Raw genomic sequence first — 10,228 nt, forward strand, 5'->3', positions numbered from 1 at the left:
ATAAATGCCCTCTAACTGCTTGAAATTGACAAAATGATGAACTGTTTAATTGGCAGTGGTATAAAATTCAAATAGAACCAATAAATTGTACATAAAGATCTCTTCCTGTGCATATAGACTTAGAAAACCATACATTAATATTGTCTATGTTCTATTTTATTTTTATTTATTTTTTTAATTATGTCCAGGATATACTTTAATCTGGTTCTACCCTGGCATTCCAGAATGTTGCAGAACATACAGTCCATGGAATGTTTGACACTCTGGTCTAGTGGATCTAAAATATGTCCTCTGATTATTCTTTATTATAGAAAAAAAACTGCAACTTCTACAAACTCCTACTCTAATGATGGGGCTTCATTCAGTAGATAAAGCCATTGATTGAATGTGGAAGACCTGAGTTTAAACCCAGCCTTAGACATATACAAGACATGCAGCCCTCGAAAAGTTATTTAACTACTATCTTCCTCAGTTTCCTCATCTATAAAATGAGCATGATAATAGCACCTTCCTCCCAAAGTTCATGTGAAGATAAAATGAGATCATATTTGTAATTTGCCAACTTTAAAATGCTATGAAATATCAGTAGTAATAGCAGTAGTAGTAGTAGTAGTAGTAGTAGTAGTAGTAATAGTAGTAGTAGTAGTAATAGTAGTAGTAGTAGTAGTAGTAGTAGTAGTAGTAGTAGCAGCAGTAGTATTTCAACCTTGTTTTTATGAGCAAAGCAGGATGAGTTTAAATCTGCTTTCCAAATGACAAGTATCATCAAATCTCTGTATGGTTATGATGTCTCTCTTTATAACTTCTCTAGCCTAAATATCCTAAATTTTACCTCTGAATGTACTCTCTCTTATTTCAATGTAATTCTAAAAGTGTGGTGCCCAAACTGGAACATAACATTAAAGATATCTTCTGACTAATATGTAGCACGGTTGGCCTCTCACCAGCTCTCATATATTTACAAAAAGGCTCTCTTAGTAAGTCTAAAATTGTTTCTCCCCCACCAACCCTTATTTTGGTTGTCATATCAAGCTATTGGCTCAATGAAAAAACAGTGGTGGAGTGGTGGAGCCCTCCATGCACCTATATTGTTGTCTAGCCATGTCTCTATCATCTTGTATTTGTGCAGTTAATTTTTTTTTTATAAAAGCACTTGTAATATTTACATTTATTCCTATTAAGATGTTAAGATCCATTCATGTGGATCACAGGAACACCAAGGTAGATGACTAGACATTTTATTTGAAATGCACAACCTCTCAAACCTCTCCAAAACAGAATTTTTGCAATAAAGATAAAGTAACTTTAGCTGTCCCTATGGTCTAGGATATTCAGAATCAACTCCCCTCCCCCCCCAAAAAGAGCATGAATTAAAACACAAATTGACCCTGAGTTCATTGAGAACCACTCCCATACCTCCCATGACCCCAGCAGCAATTTTAATCTGCCTTAGCAGACTCAGGGATATGACACAGGCTTAAAACAAAACTCACTCTACATCAAATTCCCAGTAACCTCTTTCCAGTGCCATGGAGACTTCAGTTTTAGGTCACAATGCTTTGTCAAAGAACTAAAGAACAGAGAGAATAGGACAGGTTACCAGGAAAGAAAGAGTTCTATATGAGTGTATGTGTGTTTGTGTGTGTGTGCACTTGAGGGTGGAGGGGAGAGGTTCTGTGTAGTACTCCACCAAGCCTGAGGGAAAGGGTTTCATCCTGTTGAGGCCAGTTCTGACCACTCAAAGTTGGTTGTGGCAGAGACCTAGACTGTTAATCCATGAATTGTCAAGTGTGAGAGGAGGTTGAGACACTTTGAGATCCAGACTCCAAGAAAACCACAATCAGAAGGTAGAGAGTCAGAAAATGAGTGAAAGGGAAAATAAAAAGAAAGAAAAACTGAAATTATCAAAGATTTCAGGAAGAAAAAATGTCAAAGACCTTGATTATAAATATCAGCAAATTAAACTGTAACAACATATGGAAATAATTCTTCCAGTCTCATAAATGAGTTCAAACAGTCATAAATAAATACTTCAGAACCAAGGAAAATGATCCAAGATTTAATGAGACAAAGGAAACTGTGGAATTTGAAGAGAACATGGAAACATAACACCCATTTTGAATGATTTAAAAAAGGAATGAAAATTGTGAGAACAGAATGTATTACCTACATAAAGAAAGTAAGGGATGGAATAGGGAAAACAAAACAAAACAAATGAACAAACAAAAAATAAATAAATAATCTGTAATGGTAAGCCACACCAAAGAAACAAAAGATATGACAATAGATTGGGAAGGCAAATACGCAAAAGTGAAGGAAAGTTTAGAAAAATAGAAGCAAAAAGAAAATAGCATGTAAAGAAAATATACTCACTATGCAAGCAAAACATAAGTATCTTGAAGGCAGAATATGTTGTGACAACTGAAGGATTATAGTTCTCCCAGAATATCACAACAGGACAAAAATTCTTAACGATATAATGAAAGAAATAATAAAAGAAAACTGTCCAGAACTTCTGAAAATAAGAAAATGAAATTCCAATTCAAAGAATTCACAGATCACCTCAAGGAGAGAAAAAAAATACTACAATATCCAAGACACTATAATTTAGAGTTATCAGTTCAATTCCATAAACAACAAATTCTGAAGTTATCAGTTTAAAGACCTTAAAATGCAAAGAGAAGGAAATTGGACTAACACAACACTATTCTGTACCCAGGATAAAAAGAAAAAAGGTATGGAATAATGTGTCACAAAGACCTAGGAAGCTCAAGATGCAGCAACAGGGTGAAATGTCTGCAAAAGTGAGCTTAACCATACATTAAAAAAAGAATAACTGTTAAAAATAAAGAAGAGTTTGAAATATTTTAAAGGGAAAAAAACCAGGAAATATCATTTGCTTCTTGATCTCCCCAAATAACAGAAATTTGGAAGTGAATAAATACAACAGCCAAGTAGAGCAAAAGTAGCAGTGAAAACAGAAAGATTAGTAAGAGAATTCATTTTAAATGTAAACTGGAAGATAGATGAAGGTAGAAATTAGGTAAAGGTAACAGTGAAGAAGTTGACAGAGGCCATTATGGACATAACCTGAAACAAACCTACCTACAGTCAAATCTTTTTTTTTTTTTAATTTGTGGAATTATATTACACTATGGGAAGGTACATGAAAGGAGGAGAGGTAACCAGGGGAATAGAGAGGAATGAGTGATGTGCTAAGGTTAATTCAAGGGATAGCAATGAGGGGAATGGGACTTGGGTAGTCTCAAGAACAGAAGATCTTACAGGAGAGTGGGTGAGGAAGGTGGGACATGGAGATGATTGAAAAGGATGGGAAAGGAAAGAGGCCTTACTTTGTAGGTGGGAGGGAGTTCCACTGATGAATGCTCCTATGTCTCAAGTGAGGTGGTCTGTGAAGAGGGATGAGTACCTTACACTGGTTGAAGCTTAGGAGATTTGGTGCTTAAAAATCTACTTGTCCTCTATTGGGAGAGGAAAATTTGAATCCCTGGAGGCAACTGGGATCTACTGGAGTGGGAGTACATGCATATAGGTATTGCTTTTAAGTTAAATAAGAAAAAAAACAGCAATTGGGGAGGGTCTAGATTACTGATGGCCTACATAATCAGGTATATGGCAGGAGAAGGGACCTACCATGGGGCAATGTCCTCTCTGACACATACAATAATAGGCATTATTCTGGGATTGACATAATGAAAAAGGGAAATCCATGTGACAGGTACTACAAAGCAGTGGTAGGAAGGCGCTAGAGGGAAGACCCTAAAAGGCTTTGGAAGCTTTGATTGCATGAGGAATACAGAAAAAAATTGAGAACTCAGAAAATGAATGCCATGGTTAGACAGAAAGATAATGGATAATGAAGAGAATGAGAGAAATCCATTTTTGAAAGGGGTGCAAAAGTGAAGTTAAAAAGAAATCATGAATAGGACTAGTTGAAGGGGAGGAGAGAAAAAGGCAATCTCCTTAATTAACTGAGATGAAAAAGGGTGGGGATTATATGACCAGATAAAACCAGGAGAGAAAAAAGGAACTAATAAACAAAACTCCTTTCCAAATGTAAAGGAATAACAGATGAAAAGAGATGATTGGGAGTGAGGGAAAGAGAACCAGTGAGAAAAAGACTAAATTTAATAATAATAATAATAATAATAACATAACTGAAGTAACATGATATGGTGTTTACAGCAGAACAGAGAAAAATGGCAACTTTAAAAACTCTCAATATTAGAGACAGATGGAGGAAAATATAAACCTAACTCATAACTTTAGATGTGAAAGGATTAAATGATCTAATAAAACAACAAAAAAAGTGACAGATTGGATAAATAAAAACAGAACCCCACAATCTGTTGCTTACCAGAAACACATTTTAAAAAAAGACATACACAAAATAAAACTGAGGGGTTAGGGAAAATGTACTATACCTCAAATGAATCCAAAAAAGCAGGTCTTGCAATTTTGCTATCTGACAAAGCAAAAACAAATATTCAGAAAATAAACAGGGGAGATTAAATTCAAATTCTCACCTGACAGAAACTTTTTAGGTCATTCTTCTGTAATCTAATATGTTAGCTATTTCTCTTAGCTCTGCCATCAACAGATTTAATAAATATACCATCATAAGGGCCTTTATACATGTCCCTTACTCCTGCCTCTAGAGATGAGGGGTCCTTATCCTCACCCAAGATAACGACTATATCATGTATTTTTGATCCCCCCTTCCCATCTTCTTCAGCTAATTAATCAACAGAAAACTCATCATCCTGGAGATTGTATCACCTTTGGTAGTTATAATTCCCATCACATCTGTAACCTCAGTAGACTGCCCTCTAATTGGTCTGGAGTGAAAAAGGAGCCTCCCAGCCTAGCTATTCCCCACCATCTGCACTCCTTGTATTTGCCTCTGCCATCATCATACCCCTGTGTCTGTTAACCTGGATCCCACCTCCTTTTAGATTCCTTTTTGTGTTATCCCCCCTTTAGATTGTAGGCTCCTTGAGGGTAGGAACTGTCTTTATGTTTCTTATATGTATCCCCAGAACTTAGAATAGTTTCTGTCACAAAGTAAGTGCTTGATAAGTGTTTATTGTATTGAAATTCCCACAATTATTTTCTGTCTTTCTACGTCTCATTCTATCTCCAATTCTGTCTCTGTCTCCTCCATCTCTGTTTCTCTGTGTCTTTTTTACTCTCTGTCTCTCTCTGTCTCTGGCCCTCTGTCTTATCTTCAGTCTCTCAATAGCTTCCCTGATGCCTGCAGACATGGCCAAGTCTTTCCAATCAAAAAAAAAAAAGAAAGAAACACTTCAAAAGACTATGTAATTTCTTCTAATTAACAGAAAAAAATTTATATAAACACATGTATATGCATCTATACACAGATATATGCATACACACATATGTACATGGGTGTATACATGTTTGTATGCATAATTTGGTGTGTCTACTTTCTTCTCACTCACATCTCTGGTTGTTTGGCATCTGATCTCATCACTCAACAGAAACTGTTTTTCTTCAAAGTTACCAACAGTTTCCTAATCACCAAATATGTTGGCCTTTTCTCATTCTCCTTCCTTTTTTAACATATTTGCAAAATTTTAACACTTGTTAAAATGACAAAATTATGTAAAGGTCTTTTTTTAATCAGCCTTCAAGTTCTATACAAACCTTAGCCATCATTCTTAATGACTGTGTCATGGATACTCTCTTTCCAGTGGGATTTTATGATGCTGCTTTCTCTTGTTCTGTTTCTATCCAGTTGACTATTTCTCTATAGTCTTTACTACATCATTATCTATATCGTGTCTCCTAACTGTGGATACATGCTACATCTCTGTCCTGTATCCTTTTCTCCACATTTTCATTTGGTGGTCTCATCAGTACTCAGAGGTTCCATTTCTCTCTCTATGCCTGAGTCCTAGATATTATTTCCAGCCCAAGGCTCTCTCCACAGTTTACCCTACATTACCAACTGCCTATTGGTCAAACGGCCATATCAAACTGGATGTCCTGCAGGCAGATTGAAATCAAAAGAACAAAATATATTTCATTTTCCCCCTTTTTTAATTTTTATTAATTTATTTTGATTTATCAATAATCACTTCCATATGCTTTTGAGTTTAAAAGTTTTCTTCCCCTTCCTCCCCACCACCCTTCCCAAGATGGCACACAATCTGATATAGGTTATACATATACATTCCTATTAAGCATATTTTCACACTAGTGATGTTGTAAGTAAAAATTAGAACCAATAGGGGGAACCACCAGAAAGAGGAAACAAAACTCAACAGATGAGAAAAAAATGGCAATTCAACTTCCATAGTTCTTTCTTTGGATATGGATAGCATTTTCCATCACGAGGTTTTTGGAGGTGTCTAAGATCCTTGTATTGCTGGAAAGGGTTAAGTTTGTCAATATTAGTCATCACAAAATTTGGCTTTTATTGTGTACAATATTCTCTTGGTTCTACTCACTTCTCTCAGCATGAGACCATACAAGTCTTTCCAGGTTTTTCTGAAGTCAGCCTGTTCATCATTTCTTATAGCACAATAGTATTCTATTACATTCATATACAACAACTTGCTTAGCCATTCCCCAATTGATGGGCATTCTCTCAATTTCCAATTCTTTGCCACCACAAAAAGAGCTGCTATGAATATTTTTGTACATGTGGGTCCTTTTCCCATTTGTATGATCTCTTTGGGATATAGCCCTAGAAGTGCTATTGCTGGGTCAAAGGATATGTACATTTTTATAGCCCTTTGGGCATAGTTCCAAATTGCTCTCCAAAATGGTTGGATCATTTCACACCACCACCAACAATGCATTAGTGTTCCAATTTTCCACATCTTCTCCAACATTTATCATTTTCCTGTTTTGTCCTGTTGGTCAATCTGATAGGTGTGATGTGGTACCTCAGAGTTGTTTTGATTTGCATTTCTCTGATCAATAGTGATTTAGAGCATTTTTTCATATGACTATAGATGGTTTTAATTTCTTCATTTGAGAACTGCCTGTTCATATCCTTTGACCATTTATCAATTGGGCAATGACTTGTTCTTATAGATTTGACTTAATTCTCTATATATTTTGGAAATGAGGCCCTTATCAGAGAGACTGCTTGTAAAAATTCTTTCCCAATTTTCTACCTTCCTTCTAATCTTAATTTCATTGGCTTTTTTTATACATAAACTTTTCAATTTAATGTGATGCCATGCCTACACCCACCTACCCCCTTATTCTTTCCCTAAGGATGCATAATTTCTTCATGACAGCACTTAAAATCTCTACTTTCCTTCAAGAATCCTGATCTACCTAGAAACTAGTGTCCTCTTCTTCCAGCAAATTTTCTTGTATCTATTTTATGTATACATCTATGTGTACATATGTACATATACCTGCAAACATATGTGTGTATATATATTTATGTGTGTGTAGGGCAACAAGTTGCCCCAGTGGGTAGAACTCTCTGGCCTGGAGTCAGGAAGACATTTACTAGCTGTGTGATACAAATTAAGTAATTTAATCCTGGTTGCCTCAGTTTCCTAATTTGAAAAGGAGCTAATGAAGGAAATGACACACCACTCTAGGGTCCTTGTGAAGAAAACTTGTCTGACACAAGACTCAAATATAAGAGTCTGACACACCAACATTGATTGAACAACAGCATTTTGTGAGTATCATTTGTATCTTGCATTAAATGTGAAGCTTTTTGAAGGCACAGAGAGTTTCATTTTCATCTTTGTGTAACCAGAGACTTATTTGTGCATGCCTAGATCACCTAAGATGAAGGCCACCACTTAGGAAGTGGGAGAAGGCATCCTGTTCTCTTACAATAAGAGTATGAGTATCCTCTACTGATTGGCTACATAGCCAGAATAGGCTGTGTGTGTGTGTGTGTGTGTGTGTGTGTGTGTGTGTGTGTGTTTGTGTGTGTGTGTGTGTGTGTTTAACTGGTAGACTGGAAAAGTCTCATGCTCTTCCTTGCCTGACTTTATGACTGAAATGAATCTTGATTTCAAGGACCATCGTGGCATGAGTCCAGCTCCAGTGGGGTTTCTACCTCCACCTGAAACTGAGAAAAATAAACAAAAGAAAACAAGATAAACATCCCAGGCCCACTTATGTCCATCAGTTCTAAAGGCAAGCTTAGGAAGCAGCCCTCCTCCCTCACTGATTCCATTCACAGTGCCTGTACTGAGTTAAACTTTGCCCTTTCTGAGAATGAAGGAGAGCAAGACTATGCTAGTCTGTTAGTTTTAAAGAAACACCCTATTCTAACTATATATACAATAAAAGGATGATACTCTCATACAAATTATAGGGGAGGCAAGAATATCTCCTCCTAACAGAAAGTCCCTAGCATTTCCCAAGTGGCTGCCTCATTTTCAGGTGATAAGGGCATGTATAAAGCAAGCTTCAATTACACTCAGTATTCCCAGTACCAAGCACAATGTCTGACACATAGTAGGTGCTAAAAAAAAAAAAAGCTTATTGATTAACTGATTTATACTGACCTGAACATTTTCTTTCCAAATCTAAACTTCATCACTATTTCTGTCAGACACCACTATCTGTCTTTTCTCCCAAATTTGCTGCCTCACTATTATCCTTGACTCCTCACTTACCGCATATATTTAATCATTCTCTGAATTCACCATTTCTATGTCCACAACATCTCACAATCTGACCTTCTCTGTATTAACACATAGCATTGACCTTACTTTATGCTTCTTATTACCTCTGACCTCCATTAGACCATGAGATCTTTGAAAGTATGAACTATTTTATTCTTTTGTTGTTACTTATTTTTTTCTATTTATTTGTTTTTTTTCCTTCTTTTTGCATCCACAATATTTAGGACAGTGCTTGGCACAGTAGTAGGAGCTTACTAAATGTTTATGTAAACAAATGTTTATTGCTTATTGACTTACCTTCCTAAATAATTTTACTGGCTTACCCTCTAGTCTCCCTGTCTCAAGTATCTCTCTACTTCAATTCATTGACCACAAAGCTACCAAAGAAATTTACAGCCTGCTGAATTTTACAGTACGATGAATTTCACCATTCATCTCTAATTGACCATATATATAATCACATTTCCCATAGTCATATTTTCAAACTTTCTATTCTTTCATCATATCTTTAACTACACTTGCCCACATAAGCTTGGGAATGAACTTTCTTTTTTTACTGAGGCAATTGATATCATTAACATAGGCTCTCACATCATCTTCTCATCTCCACAGACAAAAATTCATGTTTTCACTACTCTTTCTTCTAGTAGATATCAGAGAATGAGGTGATTCTATGCTTTGACAACTACAGTCTACCTATTCACCCTTAAATTTGTACCCATGTTTGTTGACTAGGAACTTTTTCCATTGATCTTTCAATCATCCTCTTTCTCTCATGTTCACTCTCTCTGTCACTCTGAGTGTGTGTGTTTGTGTGTGTGTCTGTATTTGTAACTGTGTATCTGTGTCAGTCTGTTTATCTATGTCTCTTCATCTCTACCTGTCTAATGGGAATAAGAACAAAGTTGTTGTGGTGATCAAATTAATTCCACTCAATTTCTCAAAAAATGTTTGTTCCCAGGTTTCAACAGCATAAAGTAAAAGCTGGTTGACCAAGAATTCAAAACATGATGATAGGATACCCATTTTCATTTCCAATCTTTTTACTCTATTCCCCTTCATATATTCTTCATTCTGATCAAATTTTATTGCTTACTATTACCCAATCTCATCCTACCTATTTTTTTTAAATTTCAAGTCATCAAACCTGAGTTCTAAGTATTTAAGCTCCCTGAGTGCTATTTTGCTCATATATAAATGAACTATTAGGCTGCACGGCATCTCAGTTTCCTTCCAGCTTTAGATCTATGATTCTATGATCCAGGTATGTGTGCCGACCACTTGCCATGCCTTCAATAGAATCCTTCTTCATCTATGTATGTGGAAATTCTCTTCAAGAACTACCTCACTTCCTTTGTCCAATTTGCCTTAAACCACTGTAGCTAAAAGCAAGCTCTTTATTCTTTGAGTGATTAAATCACTTGATCAGAATTTTCCCTTTGCCCTCACAATACTTTGTTTTTATCATGAATATTTGTATTCTTAGAATATGTCCCTATTCTTAGCTTATAATTTCACAGAGGAAAAGTAATTCCTTTAACTTATTCATTTTGCATTTTTCTTTGTTTCAT

This window comes from Vombatus ursinus, unplaced genomic scaffold (assembly GCF_900497805.2).
Source record: "Vombatus ursinus unplaced genomic scaffold, bare-nosed wombat genome assembly UNPS02014864.1, whole genome shotgun sequence".
In the NCBI taxonomy this organism is placed as follows: domain Eukaryota; kingdom Metazoa; phylum Chordata; class Mammalia; order Diprotodontia; family Vombatidae; genus Vombatus; species Vombatus ursinus.